Source organism: Microcebus murinus, chromosome 2, assembly GCF_040939455.1.
Source record: "Microcebus murinus isolate Inina chromosome 2, M.murinus_Inina_mat1.0, whole genome shotgun sequence".
Lineage (NCBI taxonomy): Eukaryota > Metazoa > Chordata > Mammalia > Primates > Cheirogaleidae > Microcebus > Microcebus murinus.
Genome location: NC_134105.1, coordinates 90,893,143 through 90,919,313, shown reverse-complemented (window position 1 = coordinate 90,919,313; position 26,171 = coordinate 90,893,143). Strand labels below are relative to the sequence as shown.

The 26,171-nt window shown below is 39.3% G+C and overlaps 1 protein-coding gene and 1 long non-coding RNA gene across 4 annotated transcripts in view; one reads left to right on the top strand and one right to left on the bottom strand.

Moving 5' to 3' along the window:
* Positions 1–26,171, bottom strand: part of CTTNBP2NL (CTTNBP2 N-terminal like) — a 428,304-nt gene that overhangs the window by 40,042 nt on the left and 362,091 nt on the right. Inside the window, exons 1-2 of one of the 3 annotated variants that reach the window (XM_012778487.2) lie at positions 14,584–14,654; positions 2,003–2,128 (exon numbers count right to left, since the gene is read on the bottom strand). The gene's annotated coding sequence lies outside the window, so the exon portion shown is untranslated. Of the gene's footprint in view, positions 1–2,002; positions 2,129–14,583; positions 14,655–26,171 lie in introns of those variants that run through there. The other 2 variants (XM_075999978.1, XM_012778489.3) reach the window with 2 other exon arrangements.
* The window catches only part of LOC142876877 (uncharacterized), a 39,920-nt gene continuing 28,636 nt past the window's right edge, over positions 14,888–26,171 (top strand). Inside the window, exons 1-2 of the long non-coding RNA XR_012923718.1 lie at positions 14,888–16,342; positions 19,273–19,324. This is a non-coding gene — a long non-coding RNA (uncharacterized LOC142876877). The remainder of the gene's footprint in view (positions 16,343–19,272; positions 19,325–26,171) is intronic.

Below are 26,171 nucleotides of genomic sequence, written 5' to 3'. Positions count from 1 at the left end.
ATGTATTTACAAACAAATATCCTAGATGGTCTCAGAAAGAATCAGTCATTAATTTTGTTCACCAGAAGTTCAGGTAAAATTGTGTTACAATGAAAACTATTTCACTGAAAAATTGTTAGACTATGAAAAGATTTCCCAGTTTTAGATAATCAAATTCCAAACTGTATATAAAACATTCTGGCATCCCTCATCAATTGGTTGAAATAAAATCTGAGCAAAGATAATGTTTGGTGGGAGTATGGGAGAAATTTTTATTTTAAATTGTCTACTTTTGCAACCACTATCACAATTTTTATATTTTGTATAGTAAAATAGACTTAAATGCAAACATATATAAATCTACTTTTAAATGAATTCTTAAAATATATTGTTTAAACATTGTACTTGGTCAGGTTACTACAAACAGAATTTATTTGACTTATTAACAAGTTCACATTTCTATGAGGATTTGCATGTTCTGAGACATGTTAAATGGCAAATTGCAAGGCACAAACCCAATCCTTTCCACTAAATTTTCTCACAAACCAGATACAGACAGAAGTTGGACTGCTATACAATCTTTGAAAGATCTTCTGATAAGTGTATATTTCTAACCTCCAAAGTAGAACAAATACTATTTTCTCTCTCCCACTTTTTACTTCTAAATTGCCACTCTCATACAGTTTTCTTTAAAGTGAATAACAACATGAGTAGTTCACACACTCTCCAGTAATTCTTCACTCTTTTTAAGTTTTGGAGGCACACAAAAGAGTCATTGACTCCTTCCAGAGCTACTGCTTTTAAGTGAAGAACATGTACAAAATGGCATGTTTCACTTTGTTGTTAGATTGTGTTCCAGGACATGTAAACTCAGTTCTAACCACTAACTTTCTAACTAGTGAATTTTACCAACTAGTAATGATTCTCATTTTTTTTGGATTAGAGCTATGTCTCATAAGTTATTTTAAAACTAAAAACTGAAAAAACAAAACAAAACAAAAAACAGAAAAATCCCAACACACCTAATAAAGCTACAGTTCATACAGATGGTATACTGGAAAGAGGATGTGGCTTTGCAGTCAGATGCCACACCTGCATCTTTCTAGTTTTGTGACTAGGCAATCTTCTGATTCTCAGTTTTCTAATCTGTGAAAGAGGGATGATGGTATCTAACTCATAGGGTTGCTGTGAGGATTGAGTTAATAAATGTAAAATATCTTACCACGCCCCAGATACCAGCTAAATAATAGTTTGATTATTAATAACTACTATCCTCTCTCATTTCCCAAAATAATTTAAGAAAGGAATTATCAAAATTGTGGACAGATAAGATCAATGCCCTCAGAAATACCTTCAACTGCCCTTTTGTAGTTGGGAAATCCTTCTTGGTTCCATTCTAAGCTTCTTGGTAAAAAATCTAGTACTATTTGTTAGAGAGCTCAATTAAATAAGAGGTAAATATATATATAAAGAGCTAAATCAGATTGTACCTAAATCAAAATGTTTTATCTGCTATGATAAATATACATCCTCATAAAAGAATAAAATTGAAACAATCTTCATAGTCACTTTAATTTTAAAGCAGTGCCACCTAGGCAAGAAGAAATTCTATTCTTTGTCAATGACATAAATAATAATACACTTACTTGTTATCTCCATGTTTGTAAATCACTTCTGCACAAAGATTTTAATATTGGGAACATTTTACTAATATGTACCAACTCATTTAGTGTCTACATGAAGTGAATATAATACAAATATTACACAGGAGGAAAAAAAGCTACCACTATGTAACTCAAGAAACAACAGATCTATTTTTGCATATTCTAATAATATTTTCTTATAAATATTAAAATTTAACAATTCCTTCTGTTCCATCCATCTGAATCTTATCTCAATATATAGGATGTGGCAACAAATTTTTGTCTGATATATAAATTAAAAGTAGTAAAACTGCATTACATTTTAGGATGGCAGTGATATTCTCCAAAGTGAGGTGAGGTGGGGGGATGTTGATACTGACCTGATAACTGGCAGAGTCACACTTTAGTCCTCAAGTATAAATTCTTAAGGTTTTCTTCAGTTAAAATTTGGGAAAATTGACAAATATATTTACAATGCCATCAGCATGGCAGAAAAGTGTCCAATGCTGCAAAATAATAAGAAATTTGTTGTCCATGTGACCATACTGTAAACAATTTGGTAAATCCCATTAATGTCAACTATCATAATAGCTGGTGAGATTTGACAGCTATAGGTTGACACCAACAAGAAGGAAGAAAATAGTCAGTTCTTCAAATTGAAATTGAAAAATATATGAAAAATATCAGGAATCTGACTTCTTTCTTACAACTATGACTAGAGAAGGAGGGGGGCGTTTGAGATCTTTTAAAATTTAAGATGTCCACTGCTACTTCAAACACTAACTTCTGAATGTCACTAGAAGAAATGGACTTCCTTTCCCTGAATTAACAAAAGCCTATTTGCTTAAATCATCATGGCTTATGCATACTTAGATAGAAGAATATCATTACAACTGAAAATTTCAAATTTCCTAATTCATATAAGGAAAATTATCCTCACTTCCTGACAATCCATAAACAAGGCACCTTCTCACCACCTCAACTTTGTCTATAAGTCTGATTACATGTCCCTAGCTTCTATTTTTTTGCATTTATATCCAAATATTAATGTTTGTGTTTCCTAGCAGTATATTAGACCCAGCCGTAAATTTTATTTGATAAAATATAATTTTTATCCATATTTTAAGGCACTGAGTCTGAAAGCCATGAATTGCTGAAACCTAACAGTCAAGTAGGGACAATGTCAAAGTGGGAAGTAACAGCAATAAATTCCTAGTTGTTTCATTCAACCAAGAATCAGTCATTAAACTAAGTATGACTCTCTCAACTTAGGAGAGTAAGTATGGGTTTGTTATGCAGTCAAGAATATAGAACCCTCAACATATAGGCAAATAATTGAATAAGCTATTCTAGCAATTATTGCCCAATATGTAGGGAGTATTATGTGGCCTAGGATTTTCAGAAAAAAGCTGTTTCTAACCCCACATTCATTATCAGAAATATGATTGTAAGACTTTTGGCATGCCACATTATAGTCTACAGACTCATTCCCTACTTATCTTCCAAATGAGCTGTTCCTTGTCATTGTCATCTTTCCTTAAGTGACTTTGAAAGATATGATTATTTCAACTAGATGTTTAGCTCATTCCTTCCAAGACTCAATATTTCTTAGAAAAGTTGTAGACAAGTTGTCTGGATATATTATCATATACTTTGGTATAGCTAGCTATAGTTAAATTAAGCTTTATAGTTTTCTCAAATAACAATATATATAATAAAAAAGATAAAGATATACATATTTTAATACCCTAGAAAAATAAGCCCATTTATGGGCTAAGTATGAAACTTATTTTTATGTTATCAATAAGTGATTTCAAATGAGTTTACCCAGCATTCCATTTGGTCTATTCATATGCTTCATCCCACCAAGTCAGGGACAATGAGTCTTTCTAGATGAACTCTCAGGTGCCAACAGTCAGAAGAGTTAAGGGTATTAAGAAGCACTCCCAGGCCAGGCGTGGTGGCTCACGCCTGTAATCCCAGCACTCTGGGAGGCCAGGCGGGCAGATTGCTCGAGGTCAGGAGTACAAAACCAGCCTGAGCAAGAGTGAGACCTCATCTCTACTATAAATAGAAAGAAATTAATTGGCCAACTAATATATATATAGAAAAAATTAGCCAGGCATGGTGGTGGATGCCTGTAGTCCCAGATCCATGGGAGGCTGAGGCAACAGGATTGCTTGAGCCCAGGAGTTTGTGGTTGCTGTAAGCTAGGCTGCCGCCATGGCACTCTAGCCTGGGCAACAAAGCATGACTCTGTCTCAAAAAAAAAAAAAAAAAAAAAAAAAGAAGCACTCCCCACCCCCATTGTACCTCCTTAACTGTAGTGCTGATTTTGCCCTGAAGTATGTTGGTGTGGCTTGGGCTCTGCTCATTTTATCTTGACCCTTTCCCTTCTCTCGATAATACCCAAGCTCCACTCATTCTGGTTCTGGTTGTGCTGCTTCTTTCTTGAAAGAGTCCCAGCTTCTGCTTTGGAATTCTGAATTAACTCCCTAAGATAACAGGCATTTTGCCTTTTTACCAAAAGATTCAGTGGCAGAAAAAGAAACAAACACCCTAAATAGCTTGTGTGTATAACTAAGTAAGCAGTAGGGCAGGGCAGGGCAGGGCAGGGTGGAGTACAAGCAAGATATTTGTCTGTCTAGTATGTGGTTGTGAGTATATCTTTATGAGGAACTGAAGCCTTTCTTTCTCTCCAAGTGGTGGATGATATGGGACATGAGAGAGAAAATAATATTTTTATATGAGTGTTAGTCCTGACAGAAACACCTCAAAAAAATCTATATACCACCTGGAGGCTGGACACGCTAGAAGCTCTGGCATAGCGGGGTGGGGGAGGAGGGGCAGGGGCAAGATATGTAACCCTAACAATATTTGTACCCCCATAATATGAGGTAATTAAAAAAAACCTATTCTGATTTATTAAAAAAAATCAACCAGGCTAATATTTAATTTTAAAGTTATTTTAACTAGGAGATCACTCTTGCAAAACTAGATAAAAATCGCTATTATATAATTAGATATCAAATTTAAGAAATTTTTTCACAGGCTACAACTGACTCAGATTTAGGTCATTCAGTAAGTTTTTATTATTTGTAATCAGATATGACCAAAGATGTAAAGGAAATTTGCTCCAATTATGTAAAGACTCTTTCACATGCATATAAACAAACTCAAAATATAGGAGGCTAGTTAATTCTTAAAACTCAAAAAGACTGACATACAAAATGGGTGTTTTTGATAGCTTTCCATTAGATAATGTTCTTCCTTAAAAACCCAGTATATATGAAATATTAATAAAAAGAAATTGTCACATTTATAAATCTAAATATGGACAAACATGCACTGCTATTTTAAAAAATGTATTCAAAGCAACCTCATGTCAGGGAGTGGAAGGTGTTGACACATTACCTTGACTATCTCAAAAGATTTAAGATTTCCCACCCTCTGGCACTTCTGGTTTTTCAGAAGGGTTATTTATGCATTTGGGGTAAGAGAGTGACAACATTCCAAATGGTCCCTCTCATTCCTCTTTGGCATTTTAGGGTCAGGCTAGGGAAGAAAAACTTGTCAACATGTTATCAGAAAATAATTTTCTGATCAAGAAAGCCAGTCTTCTGTACATTTTTTAAAGAAATCTGTTTTTGCTATTATTATTTTTGCTATTATTTCAGAACAAAAGTTCTAAAATCAAGGTATAAAAACTAATCTTATTTTATTGAATTCTATAATATTAAGCAATATAAGATTTATTACCAATATCTCAAATCAAGCTTGTCTCAGTTGAAGGTAAGAGATATTAATGGAATATTTGGATCCCTATATATAACACATGTGTCTGGGGAAACTGAGTTGTGCTTCCCCAAAATTCATATGTTGAAGTCCTAACTCCCAGTACCTCAGAGTATGACTCCATTTGGAGACAGGGTCTCAAAAGAGGTAATTAAGTTAAAATGAGGTCATTAGGGTAGATCCTAATTGAATATGACTGCTATTCTCATAAGATGATGAAATTTGGATACAGATGAGTCATAGGCAGGACGATGTGAAGATAACAGGGAGAGGAGAGCCATCTTTATAAGCCAAGGAGAGATGTCTCAGAAGAAACCAACCCCGCAGACACATTGATCTCAGACTTCTGGGCTCCAGAATTGCGAGACAATCAATTTCATTGTTTAAGTCACCTAGTCTGTGGTAGTTTGTTATGGCAGCCCTAGCAAAGTAATACAACATGCTAACCACTTACTACTTTTAAAAACTATTAGAAAAACTAATCTACTCTAATTGTATGTAAGGCATCTAAAGCTTTCCCTTTACTATGAAAGCATCATAACAGACTATTTTTCAGAATGCATTGCTTTGTCTTATCAGTCTGCTGTTTTCAGCCATACTATAGACAGCATTATATAAAACAAAATGGTTTTAGAATATTTTTAGAGATTGTCAATTTCAGGATCCTTTGAGGAAGGATGTTTTGAGTTATTTTGAAATATAATAACTTAGAAATTACAACGATGCTACGGGATCAAGATGCTTGTTTATCCAATACCGTCAATATATACTTTGAAGTAGGTTTCAAGGGACCAGTTCTGTAATTAAGCTAATATTCTTTAAGGTCAACATTTATAATACCACAGTATTCTATTCGAATATACAGTATTTCATTCATATTCGAAGCAGATTCTAGGATACCAGATTATCTGGATTTATGTTTAATACAGAAATTAGTAATGATATAATTTTACTATCAACAATAATCACCACCACCTCCGAATTCTATAGCATAGTTTCCTCAGAATTCAAGCAATAATAGTAATAATGAAAAAAGATAAACATTTATTGAGCTAAACATTAATATGTGCTAGACAGTGTTGTTCTAAGTCAGGGGTCTTCAAACTTTTTAAACAGGGGGCCAGTTCACTGTCCCTCAGACCATTGGAGGGCTGGACTATAGTTTAAAAAAAACTGTGAACAAATTCCTATGCACACTGCACATATCTTATTTCGAAGTAAAAAAACAAACAGGCAAAAACACCCGCATGTGGCCCGCGGGGCCCGTAGTTTGAGAATGGCTGTTCTAAGTACTTGACATGTAGAGGTATTAACTAATTGAATCCCCGCAACAACCTTAGGTGACTAATGCCATAATCATTACCAATAAATTCTTCTTCATCACCATCATTAGTCCCATTTAACAGATGGGAAAGCTAAGACTCAGAGGCTGAATAACTTGCTCAAAGTCTCACAGCTATTATATGGCAGAAATGGGATTTGAACCCAGATAAACTAACTTCAGAGGCTTCCTTGGTAACCACTGCTACTTGGTAACTACTATTGACATCTGATCTTTGCATTTTATCTGTGTTAGGAATCACAAGGTAGAAAAAAATCTCAGCTAAAACATTATTCACAAAGTTGGAAGGGTCCTCAGAAATAATCTAATTCGGCACTCTCATTGTATAGATGAGTACACTAAGGTCAGAGGTATTATGAATACAGTTAAACAGAACTAGGCCTAGCACTCATATCTTTTTCAGATCCTGTCTTATCCATTTTCTGAGACACCAAGACAAGTATCAGAGTTTTGTTTAGTTCTAAGACTCATGCATATCTGGTGAATCTGTGTGTGTGTGTGTGTGTGTGTGTGTTTGTATGTCTTTCATTGTCTTTCTCTCATTGTCTCTCTTATATGTTGCTAGCAAGATTTATATGAATATTAAAGAAAAGGAGGAGTAGCCTTATGCCCATAAACAAACATTCAAACATATTTCTCCCCAAATGAGGGCATTAGCACAAAGCTATTAAAAACAGGTCTGTCTACCAGGATATCTGTTTACACCTTCTGAAGTATTCTCATCTGAGACAAGACCAAACCAGAAGAACTACATTAGTTAAGCTACTGGAATTAATGTTAATGAAAATAAATAATAATTTTTATAAGATTAAAATTTTTTCATTGAAAATTTCAAAACAGATATGTCTTTTAACATCAGATTGAATATTACCAGCAGATTGAATCATTCCAACGATATTTGTTAATTGGCTTTAGTTTAAATGAAATTATAACATGATTTCAATTAAACATGTATCTGTCTCTATCATTTATCTGTCCATTAGTCCACTAAATTTTTGCTTTTCTAAAATAATGCCACCATGATTAGTAAAATAACAAGGGAACAATATCATGTAGATTGATTTTATTTTCAGTAAAATGATTCAGGGGCCACAATTCTAGAGGCAGCCTGGAATGCAAAAAGCCTTCAAATGCTAATATAGGATGAAGTCATTGACTTCCCTGGGATTCCAAACTGGGAGGAAACTTAAGGGATTAACCATAAACAGTTCAGTTATTTATGCTTTGGCTATGACCATAACCTGACTCTCACTAAAGTACAAAAACCTCCACACAAGCCTCTAATAGGAATATCAACTGGTGATGTTTTTCTTCTATATGTTGCCTTCTAAGTCAGATGACTGATTAGAAAAAATGTTTAACAATTTGGTATCATTTGAATATGACCAAGAACAACTTAGCAATTGTTTCCTTCCAAAGTTCTTCGGGTTTAATAACTCTTCTGGGAAATAGTATGTTGTAGTGGAAAGTGCACAGATTTTGGAGGCCAACAGAGCTGTTTTACATCCTGGCCCTGCCACTTGTTCTTTAATCCACTTAACCTTTGGGCTTTTTAGTTCTTCATCTATAAAATGGGGATAATAATACATATTGTAACATGGTTTAAATGAGTTAGTGATTGGTCAGTTTTCTCATTTCTCATCCTAGAAGAACATACATTTAGTTTCATCTGCAAGGATAATAAAGTTTTCCTTTGTTCAATGGGTCATCAGTGTCTTATCATTCATGTGTCTAATTTACAAATCAAAACAAGTTTACTTCTGATTTGGCAGATTGATCTGCTCCAAAAACAAAGAAATGGCTTGGCCAGTTCCTGGGAAAGTCAGCTTAGGGACATGTTCAACACATATCCAGGCCAATGGTATTTGTGCACTACTTGGGAAAAGGACATTCTTCTCCCTAGATTAGCTTTTTGTGCCTTCAGCATATAGGTGAAAAGCATGCTTTTGCTTCTACTGAATTTTACAGTTTTTAACCAAGTCACAATTCTAACTTGTAATGACCAAGAAATGGGTTTTTAAAAAATATCACAACTATTTTTTACATTAAATACACAATGGATATCTATGTTCATAAGTCAGGAGCAGTTTTCACATTCAATTATATCAATTCATCTGTTTACATATCTGTCCTCTGTCTCATAAGACTCTAAACTCGTCTGGACAACTACTTTGTCTGTTTAACTTGCTGAAACTTAGGACCTAGCAGTCTCTGGTTCAAAGGGATACTAAACAAATGCTGGTTGGAAAGAAATGTAGGGTATACTTTCAATTCCACCCAACACAATTGGACTTTATCTTTAGAAAATGAGAAGCCACTAAACATTTTTAATTAGGTGAATATCATAATGAAACAGTACAGAGCTGACCTGACTGAAGAGAAACTGGAAGCAGAAAGAGCAGTTGGGAAAAAAATTTAACAGTATGAGGCAAAAATGTGTGAACTAAGATGGTGACAGTAAGAATGGAAAAGACTGATACAAGAGACATTATCAAGAAAGAATTTATTTACAGCTACTTGATGACTGGTTCCATTTGGGGAGACAAAAGGAGAAATAATCCCAGATCAGCTGAGGTTTTGAAAGTGGGTGACTAGAATGATGATGCCATTAATAGAAATAGGGATGTTACAAAAGGAACTGGTTTTGGGGGGAAATGATGACTGTGATGTGAGACATGCTGAATGAGAAGTAATTAGACCCCCAAGAGGAACATGTTAAGAGAAGGCTAGTGTGGTGAGGGCTTAGAAGTGGAGAAGCCTTTGGGGATAGAGCCTTTTAAGGCAATTCCTTCTGTGCCCTCAATTTAGGACAAGAGGCAACAGGAAGAAGCTGATATATGGTACTAGACCAGATCATTTTTGTACCCTCATATATTAAACCAGTTAAGAACTAGATTAGTTCTGTTATTTCCGTAGCACCTGCTATAATAGAAAGGGCTAGTTAGCAGAAGCCAAGAAATGAAGCACTCCTCCCCCTAAAAAAAAAGTTAGTGTGTCTCTATTTTTCCTACAACTTAACCTGCCAATTATCCATCTTTCTCTCCTTTATAATTCTTCTCCCCTATTAAAACAATCTGTCCCTCCCTTCTTTATATTCTCCTTCTCTGTCTCTCAACTTTCTATGTGGGTAGACCCAGAGCACACTTTAGCCTAGTCCTTCCCAGCAGCTTTGCACAAAGGATCTATGCAGATGCTTCCAAGGCTTTAGAGTCAGGAGGCTTTTTTTGTCTATAAACCCCATCATCCTGAGCTTTTCTATTTTCCTTTCTAGTTTCCATTAAACTCAGTAACAATTAAGGGTTATAGTCTTTAAATTTAGTAACAATTGAGGGTTACATTCTTTGTGGCTCCAGAAGCCAGAAAGGATTCATTCAACAGCAAAGAACACATTTTGATTGAAAACTTTAGCTTTTTATCTGAAATGTAGAATTTGGAAATAATTGGCAAAAAGGAACCAAATTACAATGTATTGCATTCTTTACTTCAATGCCTGCTAACAGTGCTGTTTTCTTCAACCCATAAACCCTTGCCCACACCTTCCCCCACCTCCACTGACTATCTATGTTTACTTCTCACCCCAGTTTTGGTTGTTTCTATAATCAATTGCTCCTTACTTTTGGGGCAGCAGGAAAGGCTGTCTTCAAAAGGCAAAAATCTCTTTTAATCAAAATTACCATTAAAAATCCCTTAAATCTCACAGAAGGTACAACTCTGCACAGTAATCACAGTATCCATAAAACTATATGACATTCAGGAAGGTGCTACTTAAGAGAGAAGAGCTTGGAGTGGAGCAACTGACAATTCAGAAGGAAGCTATATCCCTTGCTTTTCTTTTTCCTCAGGCCAAAAACTCAAGAAAGATAATATGCATGACAAAATTATTACACATACAAACTGCAAGATAGACATACACTCTCCTAAAAATCGATGGCTCAGATGTCTGGGATTATGACATATGCAAGCTTTGTTTCCCTTTACTTAGGGTTAGCTATATATTGAAAAATTTAAAACAAAACCAATCAATAATTAAAATCAGACATTAACTCTTCACCTTTGCTAAGATGCTAAAGGAGTAAAAGAACATTTAATATTAAATTCTTTAACTCATGTACCAAGTGCTAATAATAATAAAGGTAATAACAATACCTATCAATTATTGAATGCTTTTTATATGCTGGGCACCTTGCTCTGTAGGGGGTGTGTGTGTATTCATATAGTCCTTAAAAACCTCTAAAAGTTATTTCCATCTTACAGCTGAGGAAACTGACACTGAATTATCGTGAAGATAGAAAACTGCTCTTGACCTGAGAAATGCAGTGAAACAGCAGCAAAGTTGGGATTTGAACCCAGGTTTGCCTCTAATATCTATTCTATAAATAACCACACTCTATAGCATCCTTATAAATAAGCCATTTTCTCATCAAAATGCTTTGAATTGAGTTTGGAAGACTTGATTTTTATTTAGTTATTAGCGGCAAACATTAAGGAAATAAAAAATGGCCTTTAGTAAAAGGCTGACAAGCTACTCCTGGGGTCACCCACCATAGACTGGACACATTTCCTCTAGAAATATATCTCTGCTTCTTGTCTCATGCCACCCAACACTAATTCAATGGCAACCCCCATAAAACACCATTCTGCTACACTGAGAAAAGCCAAGAATTCAAATCCCATTCTGCAAATTAACTGGTAGTACTACAAACGTGATTCTGCCAAGACACAAATCCATAATAGACTGAGTATATTATGCCCACTATCATCAATCTATATGATTATATTTAGGGACCCAAGACTGTTTGGTGCTTCTGTTCATATATTTAGTGCTAGTTTAAAAGCACAAAATCAGGCCGGGCGCTGTGGCTCACGCCTGTAACCCTAGCTCTTGGGAGGCCGAGGCGGGCGGATTGCTCAAGGTCAGGAGTTCGAAACCAGCCTGAGCAAGAGCGAGACCCCGTCTCTACTATAAATAGAAAGAAATTAATTGGCCAACTGATATATATATAAAAAAATTAGCCGGGCATGGTGGCACATGCCTGTAGTCCCAGCTACCCGGGAGGCTGAGGCAGAAGGATCACTCGAGCCCAGGAGTTTGAGGTTGCTGTGAGCTAGGCTGACGCCACGGCACTCACTCTAGCCTGGGCAACAAAGTGAGACTCTGTCTCAAAAAAAAAAAAAAAAAAAAAAAGCACAAAATCAACTAAAAATCCATTTTAAAAAATCCCAAAGTACATCAATAACTTGTCAATCAAATCCTCAAACTATTCTTAAACAAAAATCACACTTAAACCTAGTGTGCGCTGCTGAATTCACTTCATTCCTATCAGGTCAGAGTCTTAGAAAAATAAATCCTAAAATGACTGGCACTAAGTAAGTTCATAAGTCTGGTTTAAATTTCATAATAGCAAAATTATATTATCTAACCAGCAAGTATTTTATTTACAGGAAATTCAGTATATTAGTCACTTAAGATACTGGAGTTTCATAAGACATCAGATAGGGAAAATCAAGTTAAATGAAGACAAAAAAGTAGATTGATTGACTTTACACTAATAAATTGTGCCACATCTTATCAGTGCATTATCTTTTTTGTCTACCCTAGGGTAATACCTTCAAACTAAGTTCAACAAACACTTTTTAAGTCATACCATATACTAGGCACAACGACTAAAAAAAATTATGATCTGCCTTCAACAAATTTATAATTCAATGACATAGATTAAACATAGACATAAAAATCCTCTGTATATAATATTTTTCTTCATCTAACATGACCAAACAAGTGTTGAAAAAGTTAGAGGAAAAATTTTCAAGACCCCAAAGTGTAGCAAACAGCGTTTGCTTATTGTGCCAAATAATATGATAAAAGAGCATTATTTGCTTTTACCTCCCTATTAAGGCCCTGGCAATCACTTTCTTACCTTCGTTTATTTTCTGTTCTCCTCTCATGTAATAAGATATATCTTTTGGGGCTTTGCAGTTCTGTTTTCAGTTTTTTCTGTTGCTATTGATGGGGGCCCATGTCTTATCCTCCCCATCCCAGTACACTGTGTTTGCCAGAGAGACCCTCCATCCACAGTTTCTTCTTTGTATTTTCTTATTGGAGATCTGGAAACAATCACTGAGCAGATCTGTGAGCACTGAGTGGCTCTGAAACCTTCAAATTTAACTATTCAAAAACAATTACCTTCAAGAAGTCTAATCAGGAAGGTAAAAGACAACAGCCATTATAATCACCCTCTGTGAGTCTAACTCCTTGCATCTCATTGCTATCAACTTTGGCTGTAGATAACAGCTGTGAGATGGCATTTGGGCTTGAAAGCAAAAGAAACAATGCTAAAAATATGGCAAATTTTAATATTTAGAAGTACTAGCCAGAGATGATTACTGGAGATTCCATGATACTAACATTAAGCCAAAATCATCAATATTTTTGCACCTGATGAAATGAAGACCTATTTGACAAAACCTTTATGAGCACACTACAGAGACTTTTTGGTAGTTACTTATGTGAATAGCTACCTTTCCTTTATCCAGTCTTAACTCTGAGATTTAAAATTTGCTCTTACTTTTCATCCTCTAAATTTTTGTAGATGATGCTGGTATTGCAAAACCAATCAACAATATCATATATGTATGTTTCTCTTGGGAGGAGGAACTCACTATAAAAGAGGGATTAGAGAGTAGTAAAAGGCCACAGGACCAGATTAATCATAAACCTAGATGGCTGAACCTGAATTTTCTCAAACACTTCCTGCCTTTTGTTTCAACTTGCAGTATACCTTCAAGGTTAACTACAGTCTCCCTGAGCAACAGAGCAGCCCACCCTAGACAGGGACATGCTCATTCCTAACCGAAATCTATTTAGTTACTCAAATATACTGTTTCCTTTGAAAACATGCTGTTATTCCTTGACCGTCAAACAATATACACTGCATTCCTGCCCACACAATGCCAATTCTGCAGATATCCAACACGCCCACCTCACTGTGAAATATAAGAGGATGGTTTTTCATCAAGTTCTTGGGGAAGGGACAGGGTGAAAAGGAAAAATGAAACACAACACAAACCTAAAAATCCCGTAGAAGGTGGGTTTTCCCACAAGGAATAGAGAGCAGACGTACGGTACAAAGGGTGAAGGAGGGAGGGGAGTTTACTATTTCTCCTTTTTCCAGAGTCTAAAAAAGTCCCGAAGCAGGGGAGGTCTGGCCTCCCCACGGAAGAACCGAGGATCCAACCGGCTAGGGGAGGAAGACTGAGCATCAGAGAATGGGGGATGGGAAGAGCTGAAGTGGGGTAAGGCCGCTTCGTCGGTGGAGCTGGCTGTCTTAGGTCGGGGCTTTGATTTTTGCTTCGACCCATCCTTCTCTTTTGGGAAACACTGATTTTTATCTTAAGGAGGAAACAAGCCCGGGTCCCACACTAGCAAGCAGGGACAGGTGTAGGGAGGGACGTCTGGCCTCCCGGGGGTACAAAACGGGGGTGGGGGCGGCAGCCTAGAGAGTCGGAACCTGTGAGTCCTCCGCCAAGGCTGAGGCGGAGCTGGGCAGGAGGAGGCTTTAAATGAGAGGTGTCAGGAGGACACCCCTTTTCTGAGGGGTTGGGAATCGACGAGGGACAAAAAGTAGCTGCGAGGACCCTCGAAGGATGAGGAGCCGCCTCCTGAGGGAATACCGGGAGGTGGAGGAGACGGCCCCGCCCCCTCAGGGGATGGGCCCAGTGGCAGTTGGGACGCCGGCGGGAGGCTACCGCTGCTCCTATCCTTGCTTTGCCCTCGAGAACCCGGCCTCACGGTCACCGCCAAGCCCCAGCGCGAGCGGCTCCTACCTTTCCGCGGCGCTCCGGGCTCCGCTCCCCGCCGCCTCCGCCACCCGCTCCGCATCCACAGCCCCGAGGCCCCGCCCCCTCAACCGCCCGGCGGGGCCATTGGCATTCACCAGGGCCAATCGCCACCTCGCCTCTCCCGCCCTGGCCCCAATCCGTGCCGGCTGGAGGCGGGGCTTCTCCAATGTCATTCAGGCTCCTCCCGGGGCCCCAAGATCCCTTTTGTTTGGGGAGAGCCAGGCTGGGATTGAGCTCTCGTCACTTCCGGGAGGAAGCGCCCACCTCAGTCCCGGGCTTGAGGGTGGGCTCGGGTCCTCCCGCCCCGGTCCTGCAACTTTCCACCTTCTCTCTGGGGGCATGCCTGTGGCGAGTGCTTCGTGCTTTACCCTGACTTTATGGGGAGCTCAAGAACGGCGGGCTCTGGTGGCCTGATGAATTAGATGTTATCCAGAATGTTAATAAATGAAGTGAGCTTTGGCGTCTGCTTTAGAATTCGTTGTTGAAAACCTGGTAACGTGGCTTCCTTGCTTCCTCTATTTTTTCCTGGACCTGCCTGGGAGTGTGATGCTGGAAGCAAAGCGCAAAGATGAAACACCCGAAGACCACCTTTCTACTCTTTTCATGTTATGAGCAGAAGTGGATACTAGCTCTGGAGCCCTGGGGGTGGAGACACACGATAGTACCCGAGAGAGCATAAACCTAGCTGACCTGTCTTCCCTGCAGAAGTCGAATAATTGCAGATTTGTGTGTCGAAGTTTTTCTACACTATTCCTGGCACACAAGAGGACTTTCCTGTGTCCTTGGCTTCATTATACCATGGGACTATGGCGTTTGCAGCGAAGCTGAAACAAAGGACAGTGTAGAGGATGCAAGGAATGTCTGTCCTCCTGTGAACACAGGAATGCAGATCTTATTGGTGACAGCAAACCAAATAACCCAGTGAGGGAAGATGATACATACCTAGTTGCATCCCTACCCAAGGTCAAAGTTTCTGAATTACTTTTCCATAGATTACCCCTCTGCTCACAGATTGCTTCAGCTGGTTACATTAATAATAATCGTATTATTTAAAATACAATATAATAAATATAAGACAAATACTTATAATACATAAATAATGTATTACTTTTAATATACTATTCCTAATCTTAGCGTTTATTATTAGTAAGACAGTATTAGGGACCTAGTACTCACCTAAGCAGACATAGTTCTCAAGGCAGATGCAGCCTGCCTGACGCAGTTTACAGTCTAATGGAGAGACATGGTTGATCTGTGCAATCATAGCTTGAAGTAAACCAGAATTCATCATGTTATCACTATGCCATGTACTTTCGTATAATGGTATTTTATTAATCTTCAGTACTGAATGATAAATATATCATTGTATCCAATTTACAGATGAAAAGAAAGATCAGAGAAGTCATATAAGGTCACCGAACTAGTAAATAGTAAAGAAAGAATTTCCAATAAGGATGTGTGACTCCAAACCTGTGTCATAATCTGCTCACTGAACACTGGGTCTCCACAAGGAGGACCAGCCCAGAGAATGGACATGGATAATTGTAAAACCAGCATTAAGACCAGAAAAATAACCACATGCCACCCCTGTTGATTGTGGGCTTGGAGAGTCATCTCTGAAATGAAGGACAGCAAGACTGTGTGCTGAGGTGCCCAAGTGCTTTTGGAGTAATGACATAGGAAATACCAAACTTCAGGAAAACATCATACTTTGTGTTCAGAAGACTGACAATCTGAAAGAAAGGTAAGATGAAGGGCCAGGCACATAATAGGTGCTCAGTAAATACTGACTTGAAACAAAATGTTTGAAATGCTTAAAAACATGTAGTGTTAGATGGTGGAATAGGCACAACAACTTGAAAAATCCCATTTCCTCCTCCTCCCTTTTGCTCTGCCTGTGTGTGTGCAATGAGGAAGTGCCTCATTGCCTGCCAATGAGGCAGATGTGGGAGAACAGGCTATTTTCTGCTGGCTTCTGAGTCACTCTAAGAGTTGTCCCAGTGAATCAACTCCTCCCTTCTTCCCCTCCTTCCCTTCGTAGCTGTTAACACACCACCACCCATTCTATTCCCAGGCTGACTGGCTGGGAGTAGTGCCCTGTGATTTACTTCCTTTATAGCTATGAGCAGCTCCCCTGACCCCCTGGGTTCCCTTCTGCACATTCCTGAATGAGTGTGGAAGGACTCAGCAAGAATGACATCATCCCTGCCTTGGAGAATTCAGAGTCCTGAGAGTGTTCAGATTGCTTGCCTTTTAATTTGTCTCCCCTGGAGGTAGTGAACAGGCAGGGTTTGTGAACCTCCTGTTATCCTTCAGGCTGCACAATGAGAGAGTTCTGGAGTTTTGTGATTCTTCAATATATTAATATAAAACTTGTAAATAAGTATAGAGTCTAGTGCACAGGTATACACAAAGGCAGAAAATGGGTTTATAACAATATCTTAAATTTGTATAACACAAGACATTTTATCTATCATCTCATCAACTTTCCAGTATAATATTTATTAAATGCCAAGTGTGTGTCAGGCAAAAACTTAAAGTACTAAAAAATTATAAATTGTGTCGATTTTTTTGCAAATAAAAAACTTTCTAGGTCGGTGTTCCATATATGTTTATTGCTGGTTTGAGGAGGCAATGGTGGAGTAAAAGAGGGCTAGACTAGAAGTAAAAAAATCTGGAGTCTGGTTCTCACTCTGTTGTAAACTATACTAGTTTCCCTGGGCTGCTGTAACAACTTACCACAAACTTATCACAAACTGCATGGTTTAAAACAACAGAAATTTGTTATCTCTCAGTCTGGAGGCTCGAAGTGTAAAATTAGGGAGTCGATAAGATGACTTCTTTTTGGGGGCTCTGAGAGATGATGCATCCCATGCCTCTCCCCTAGTTTCTGGTGGTTCCCAACACCATCCCAATCTCTGCAGTACATGAACATACTTGGCAAAGTAATCTCACTAAACTCCATTTAACTTCATTTGTAAATGGGATGAAAGTAATTGACTAATTCCTAAAAATCATTTCAGTCTATGATTTAATATAATTATGCATGCTAGATGCATTTATCAAACTATTACTCTATGTGCCAGGCACTATGTAATTGCCTTACATAGTCCATCTCATTTAACCCTTAAAAGAATCCCATGAGATAGATGTTAATGTTCCCGTTTCGCATATGAGGAAATTGAGGCACAAAGAGGCCCATGGTTATAGAATTCATAAATGATGAACATAGATCTGATTCCAAAGTGCACCCTCAAAATTATGGTGCTCTATCATCTCTCCATTATGCTAGGTGGGTTATAAAGATGGGGAACGCAACAAATATTTTAAAATTTGATTTATGGAATACTTGGAGGTGAGTAGGCATCTTTCTGGAGTTATATGTATAGTTCAGACTGATTTTAAAACAAGGGAAAGCAAGAGGGGAGGGAACAGTGGGTGGCAATGAAGGCTTAGCAGGGAAGAGGAGAACCTCAGTTTCCTCCTTTGTAAAATGAGATAACAGTCTCTGTCTACACCACCAGGTGGTTGTGAATAACTAAACGAGATGAAGTACATGAAAGTATCTGGTAAACTCAGTGAGGGATTATAAGAAACTACCTGGGAGATCTTGCTAAAGCTCTTCCTCCTCTGAGTCCCAGCCCTCCAACTAAACATCCGAGGCTCTATAAGGCTCCTTCTATTACTAGCTGTGACCCATTGGGACTTAACTAAGATGCTGAGTGAGCTAGAGGTAGAAATTGAAGTAAATTGGAAAAGTGATCTGACCCGTCTTCCCTACGTCCTTTTCGTTGAGCTTCTCTTCCCCCTCAGGTCCCACCAGAAAATTGGGGGTCGCAGTCTGGAAGCCAGAGAGGGCTCTTTAGCCCGGGACCAGGCTGAAGCCGAAGGGAAGGTGTGCTCTCCACTGCTCCCAGCATTTTCTCCCAAACTCCCTGCTGGGTAGTCCTTAATTGTTCTCTTCTTGCTTGGATCTGCCCAATCTGGGCGACTAGGGCTTCGGGAGAGTTCAGAGATTTCTGGGGGTGGTTTAACTGTGTTCCCGGGCTTATTGCTCCCCCTAGTGTTGAGCTGTGAATCCTGCAGCTGCTGGCTTCTCCCTGGGCCATCTCTCAGGCCTCCCTCCCGCCTGACAGTTTTTCCTTTTATGGGTGTGGGCAGAGAGCACAGCAGAGAGGGGACTCCAAGGCCTGGCAGTTCAAAAAGCCACCCCAGAGATATATTCTTTGGAATATGTAGGGTCCAGCTGGGCTATGAGGGAGCTGTAAAACTCTCATCTTGGAGCTCACTGAGGGGAGATCCAGAAGGGAGACGGAAAGAAATCTAACATTGAGTATCTAATACGAGGTATCAGGCATTGTGCCGGTGGCTTTATATATTTTACATCTATAATCCTTGCATATACAATCATTGTAGCCATCCTGAGAAGGAATTATTATTACTTCTAGTTTTGGGGGAGGGGAAGCAGGTTTAGTGAGGTTAAATGTCTTCCCCAAGGTCACATAGTAACAATAACAATGATAACAGCATCAGCCAATTATTTACTGCCAGCTGCACATCAGGCGCATTATTTATTTTAATTCTCATAGCAACACTTTTTTTAAATTTCAGCATATTATGAGGGTACAAATGTTTAGCTTATGTGTGTTGTCTTCCCCCACTTTGCCCCCACAGTCAGAGCTTCAAGCGTGTCCACCCCCCGGATGGTGCCCATCGCACTCATTATGTATGTATATACTCATCCCCTCCTCCCCCCTCCCATCTGCCCGACACCCGATAAATGTTATTCCTATATGTCCACTTAGGTGTTAATCAGTGAAACCAATTTGTCACAGCAATACTTTAAAGTAGTTATTATTATCTCACTGTAATGATGAGGTAACTGAGATTTAGATAGTTTAAGAAAGGAATAACTGAGAAGTTTGCCTGAGGTCGCAGAGCTAGGTCCTCTTGACTCCAATTCCATGTGGTTTCCATTCCACCATTGCCTCATGGAGCTGGTGGGTGGTAGATGTGGGACCCAAGCCCAGTCCTATGTGACTTAAGTGTTCTTTCCGTTACTGGGGCTGCTTGAACCTGGGCCATGTGGTCCTTTGGATCTCCCAACCTGAGACAGAATGGCTGTGAAAAGCCAAGGTGGAAGTCCAAGGCATTCTGGGGACAGTTTGCTCAGGGAAACATTAACCAGAGCGGCACCCTGGGAATTGTACAACAATATTGCTGTTAGGGGCCTCAGGAAGAGCACTCAGAGGACCCCAAGTCCTGTCTCCCTAAAATCATTCTGTATAGAACTCACATGTCCCCCTGAAGCTTATAGGCCAGGATGGGGAAAGCTTACAGTGGCCTAAAAAGAATGGTAGATGGGAAATTCCTGCAAGTAGATAAGATAGAAAAGTCCAGATAGAAAATTACTGGAAATAAGCCAGGCATGGTGATGCATGCCTATAATCCCATCTACTCTGGAGGCCGAGGCAAAACGATTGTTTGACCCTAGGAGTTCGAGACCAGCCTGGGCAACATAGCAAAGTCTCATCTAAAAAAAAAAATTACTGGAAATACATATATCAAATCACCCTGCAATGTTCTCAAGGATTTGGATAATTTTTAACTCCTCCCCTCACACCCAAAATACAGATTAGTCATAAGTCCCTGGAAGAAAGTTTTAGGTACTTTTGGGAGAGTCACAAATTTTTCTTTTACTCTAATCTTTTAAATTATTAAGTAATTATTAAATTGTCATCATGAACACCAGGTGATAAACTGGTTGATATTATGCTTGTTATTTTCCAAGTGTAAATTTCATATAGGCAGACTGGTGGGAAAAGATACCAGCTGGTTACTATTTTTTAAAAAACTGATTTGTAAGTTAACTTATTAAAGATTATCTCTTTTCCTTTCTTCCAGATCCTCCACTTTCTGTCTCTCTTCCTCCTACTCCTCCTCATCCCTAAAAGTCTGGAGCCATATTTCTTTTCTGTCCCTGTTGGCTGTTCAGACAAAGCTCTGGGCTGATTAGCCTTGTCAGAAGGGCTCAAGTTGACCCAAAAGTAGGTCCCTTTTCTCTTTCCCCTCTATTTTCCCTTCTTCCCTACACATGGCCTGACTTTAAGCAGAAAATAATTTCTGTGCTAGGGCCAGAGACATAGCCCTGGCTTGGCCGGGCTGCCCTACAGTTTCAATTTGATGAAAGCCAATTACACATTTCCTCTGGTCTGTTATTTCAGCTGAAGCACCACACAGTTGGCTGAATGGGTCCTTGTTGCTCACAAAAGGGAGAAATATTTGTAGGGAAAGTAATGGCCCGGTTATGGCTGCACCGTCATTTCTAGGCAATTTCCTGGTAAATGGTCCTTTGGAGTAGTCTGGTGCTGGAAGCTTCTATGCCCTCATTTCCTGCTTCATGGCTCCTGCTGAGCTCCTGCAGGGCTTAGTCTCCCCTGAACAAAGTGACCAGGCAACCCAGAATTTCTGCTTTCTTGGGAGGAGTTTGTATATTTCCCCTCCCCCTTTTCTTTCTGCCACCTTGCCTTCCTCTTGTCCTCCCTTTATTTCTAAAACCATCACTGAATGTCTATTAACATTACAGTGATAAATAACACATAGCCCCGGACCTCAGGGTACTCATAGTGTCGAGGAGAGGTAGATTTGTGTAACTCACTGACCCAAGTAAGGACTCCTGCTTTCTGTAGCCACACTTTCCAAATAAAATAACTCAAACCACTATCCTACATCACCATTGGACTCCAGGTGTAAGGGACAGAAAATTTTATACCATATGACCAAAAGCAAAAAGGGTTTTTATTGGCTCATGCCATGGAAAATTCCAGGAGTAGTCTGATTTTAGATGAGGCTTGGACAGTCTTCTCAAAAATGTTACCAGGTTTCTATCTTGCTATCTCTCAGTTCTGCTGCCTATGTGTTGGTTCTGTTTTCAGACATGCTTTCTTCCTCATTTGGTGACAAGCACGGTAGCTCCATCTTCATATCTTGTCATATTGAATAAGGAAGTGGACCTGCCTCTTTCCCAGAAGTTTGAGAAAAATCCCGCTGTGTCTCCTTGGCTCTGCTTGGACCACGTGTCCATCCCTGAACCAATCACTGTGGCCAGGGGATGTGTTGCTTTGATTGGCTAGATCTAGTTCATGTGATCTACATATAGATGAAGAGTGGGGGTAAAGCTAGAACCTCAAACAAAAATTGGTCAATGTATCTATCTATCTATTTATTACCAGAAAAAGTGGGGATGGATATTTGGGAAGCAAATAATAAGTAGCTACTATACATTTGAGGGTTTGTTTCACATTTGCTCTCATTCTCAGATCAGCTTCTCTGTTGCCACCTGGCCCTTAACTTTGCCCCAATTCCGCCTTGGCCTGGACTTCCCTTGCTGCTGAAACTCTAGGATGCCTGGTCCTTGTCCTTTGTTGCCCAAAGCACCACTAACAAAAGACTGTCGTGTGTAGCAGCTTTCTACTTAGGATTTTGGGGTGGGCCTAGGTATGGGCATTATTTAAAAGGTTTCTAAAGACTAGAGGTTTTCAAATTTGAGGATGTATAGAATCACCTGAAGGTCTTTTAAATCGTAGATCACTGGGCCCCAGCTCCAGAGTTTCTGATTTAGTAGGTCTGGGGTGGGGCTCAAGAATTTGCATTTCTACTAAGTTCCCATGCTTTAAGAACCACTGTTTTAGACAACTTATTAATATTATGCAAATATGTCAAGGTTTCTCTCAAACTTGCCCAGAGGAAAGAGACTTGAATTAAATTTATTAAAAATTATCTCTTGGTAGGGATATTTTATAGGAAATGAAAATAGACGATTGTTGTTAAACTAAATACAAGAAAAAAATAATTTCTGCTTCAAAATCTTGAAATGCTTGACTGACAGTCAGCTGACAGCTATCTGGAAACTAATTTTCCATAAAAAGACTTTGCTTTTAATGTTTATCAGATAATTGATTAAACATTTGACCAGAAATCGACATAATTTACATCATGCAAAGAAGTTCGGTTACAGTCCAGTTTTGTTAACAATTCTTCTTTTAAAACAGAATTTTTAAAATTTAGTGTCAGTTTATACTGTTCTTAGAAAGTTATGGACCATTCCTATCTCCAAGAATTCCATCTTGACTTCATTAGTCCTCTTCCTTCACTAGTTTTCTAGGGTTTCTTCTCGCTGGATCTTGCCTCCCATCTTCTCTCCAGTGGATAATCCCCCTTGTAAAGTACCATTCATTCAACAAAAATATGAGTATTTGTGTGCCGGGCACTAAGGTTACAGTGATGAACACAATGGCTATGGTTCCTGCTCCAAAATTCCTGTAACTTTGTCATGCAGAGCAGTTTAACTCCTTATTGCACAAACCTTTTTCATCTCAGCTCTCCCCAGGGACCCTCACTTTTCATAGACAGATAAGCCTGAGAAGTCACTTTCTTCAATGAATGAATGAATCGATTTGTACTGTCCTTGGAGATCAACTGGCTCCAACTGGCAGCCAGTTTCTGTGATAATATTTTTTATCTATTTTCCTGTTGCATAGGCAAACAGATAATGGGAATATTGTGGGTGAAGCACAGTGCTAGATGATTGACTAGATGTAGCGTCCAGTGGCACAAGAGAGAAGAGAATCTTCTTCAAGAAAGAGCTGCTTGACTCCTGTATAACATAGTAGGAAGCCAGTAACTTTAGGGGGAGACCTACTAGCTTTGTGACAAGGGCACATCACTTAAGTACTTTGAGTTTCAAATTCCTTGACCATAACATGGAGAAAATAATAATATGTTTCACAGGGTTGTAGTAAAGATTAAATGAGATATCAAGAGATATTAATACCTTTTAATTCCTCAGTCTATCACTGAGTCCTGTTAATTTTACCTCCTAAATATCTCAAATCTATTTCTACCACCACCATCACCTTGGTCTGTCCATTATCTTGTCTCTCTCCATGTCAACAGCACTAGCCTTCTAACTGGCCTTCCAGCATTCCTTCTAGCCCCCTCCATCCCATTCTCCACCCAGCTGATTTTAAGAAAACACAGTCTGATCATGTCGAATCCCTTTTCTCCCAATAACAACCTTTCAGTGCTCTTAGGATAACCTGATTTAAAAAGACTTTGTTATTTGACTGCTGCTTATCTCTCCAGAATCATCTAGAGCCACCCTGTCCCTTGATCTCTCTGCCCCAGCCAACTGATGACAAAGACTCTCTTTTTGACCAAACTTTAGTCAGGCTGCTAAATGAAATAAGCCAGTCACAGAAAGACACATACTGCATGATTCTGCTTATGTGAGGTACCTAAAATAGTCAAACTCATAGAATCTGAGTGGAATGATGATTGCCAGGGGCTAGGGGAGGGGGAAATGGGGAGTTACTAATCAACGGGCATATAGTTTCAGTCAAACAAGATGAATAAGCTCTAGAGATCTGCTATACAGTATTGTACTTATAGTCAACAATAATGCACACTTAAAAATTTATTTACAGGGTAGATCATGTTAAGTGTTCTTGCCACATTAGTAATAATAATAATAATAATAAAGCAGAGAGTGGGGTCTTTATGTTCCAGGACCTTACCTCTACTTCCAACCCTCCCCACACCTTCTCTCCAAGACCATTTCCTGCTCCTCATTCTCACCTTCAAGCCTCTCCTCATCGCTTTGCCATCTCACTCATGCCTGCATATGAAACTGCACCCCTAGGATTTGCAAAGGCCATCTTTTTGACAAATTGTGTGGATATTTCTAGGCCCTAATTTGTGGCCCCCGCAGCCTTAGGCACTGTTTTCCTTTTTCTCCTTCTTCTCTTCGTGGCCATGACCACATCAGGCTCCCTTGGTTGGTGTCCTGCCTCTCTGCTCCTTCCTGCTCTTTGTGGCCAGTTCATTCTCTTCCCACTCTACACACTCCCTTGGGTGAGCCACCTAACCTGGTGGCTTAGTTACCATTTCTACTTGGATGACTCCCAAATCCATGTCTCTTGCCCAAGCCTCTCTCCTGGGCTCCAGACTCTGATAGGACATCTCCATGGTATCCATGGGCCTTTTTTCCCCTCACCCACGTCCTGCCTATCACCAAGTCCTGCCAATTCTGTCTCCTTGATCCATTATTCTTTCCACATCTCCATTCACTACCTTAGTTGGAGGCCCCTCCCTCCCTCCCATGGATCCTGGCAACAGCCTTCTGTCTGAGTTTCCTATGTCTGTTTCTGCTCTTCCCCTTCAATTCATTTCTGCATGGCAGCCTTAGTGATTTTTCTAAAGTGAAAATTCAATCAAGTCACTTCTCTGCTTATGTTCCTAGGAAGTCATGGGTTTTCCATCAACTTCAGGATAATATACAAACATGAGCATGCCAGCCTCATCCCTTCTTGATCTGGCCTCTACTTACATTTCTAGCTCTACCTTTTGCTACTTCCCTGGCTCCAGGCAATGCTAAGCCCCACTGAACTACTTACATTTCCTTACTGCATTATGATTTATTTCTTTGGCTTCAGAACTTTTTGATCTGCCATTGTGCCTGAACTGCTTTTTCTTTGTTCTTCTAGTCCAGCTAAAATAATCTTTCTTCTAGACTCTCCTTAGATGTCACTTCCTCCAGGAAGCTTTCTGTGATCTCTTTAGGCCTGATTAAGTGCCACCCCCACCTCTATCCCATTTATTTTCAATACACCCTGTACTCCCTGTCCTTTTACTTGTATCTGTGTCTTCCCCATAATGAAGTCTCTGCTCTTCCTGAGCGCAGAGACTCTGCCAGATTCATACTTGTATTCTTAGTTTGTAGCATGATGCCTGGCACCTAGTAGCCATGAATAATATTTGTTAAGTGAAAGAACAAGAAAAAGGACATTGAAGCCACACTGCCTCAGTTCAAATATTGGCTCAGACACTGCTATCTGTGGAATCTTGGGCAAGCTACTTAACCTCTCTATGCTTTGGTTTCATTACTTTAAAAATGTTTCTTACCTCATGGGATTGCTTTGAGGATCAAATAAGTTAATGTTTATATGCCTAGCATAAACTAAGTGCCATATACATAGGATAATTATTCTAATTTATGACCAAGTATAGATACTTGCAAGAGTGAAAGGGATGCTATTAATAATTATGCCAGGACTACAGGGGTAAATCAGGACTGTCTGGGCAAACAGGGACATTTGGTCACCCTGCATATAAGGGTTCATTTGGTAAATAAATCTCTTCATTGTTGTTGATTTTGTTATTCCCTATCTATTTAACTCTGGTAATTAGCAGTAACTCTTCTGACAATAAAAGCCCATGTGTTTTCCTTCAGAGATGACAGAGAAAGGAAAAACTGGGGAGACAGTGTCCCAAGGGACAGAGTTGGTAGGGCAGCGTTAAGAAACATAAATGAAGTTGAATTCTTAGCCTCTGGGTATAGAAAAACCAGGAAGCCTTCCTAACCCCCACTGAAGCCTGTGGGCTTAACAGTAGAAGGCCCTGTGGCTTCCTGATGTGTAGTATGATTTCAAGGGGTCCAGCCTTTCCTGGAGCCCTTTCTTGGGGGGCAGATTTGTGAGTGAGGCAGCCTGTGCCAATCTGCTTGACATGCTTTT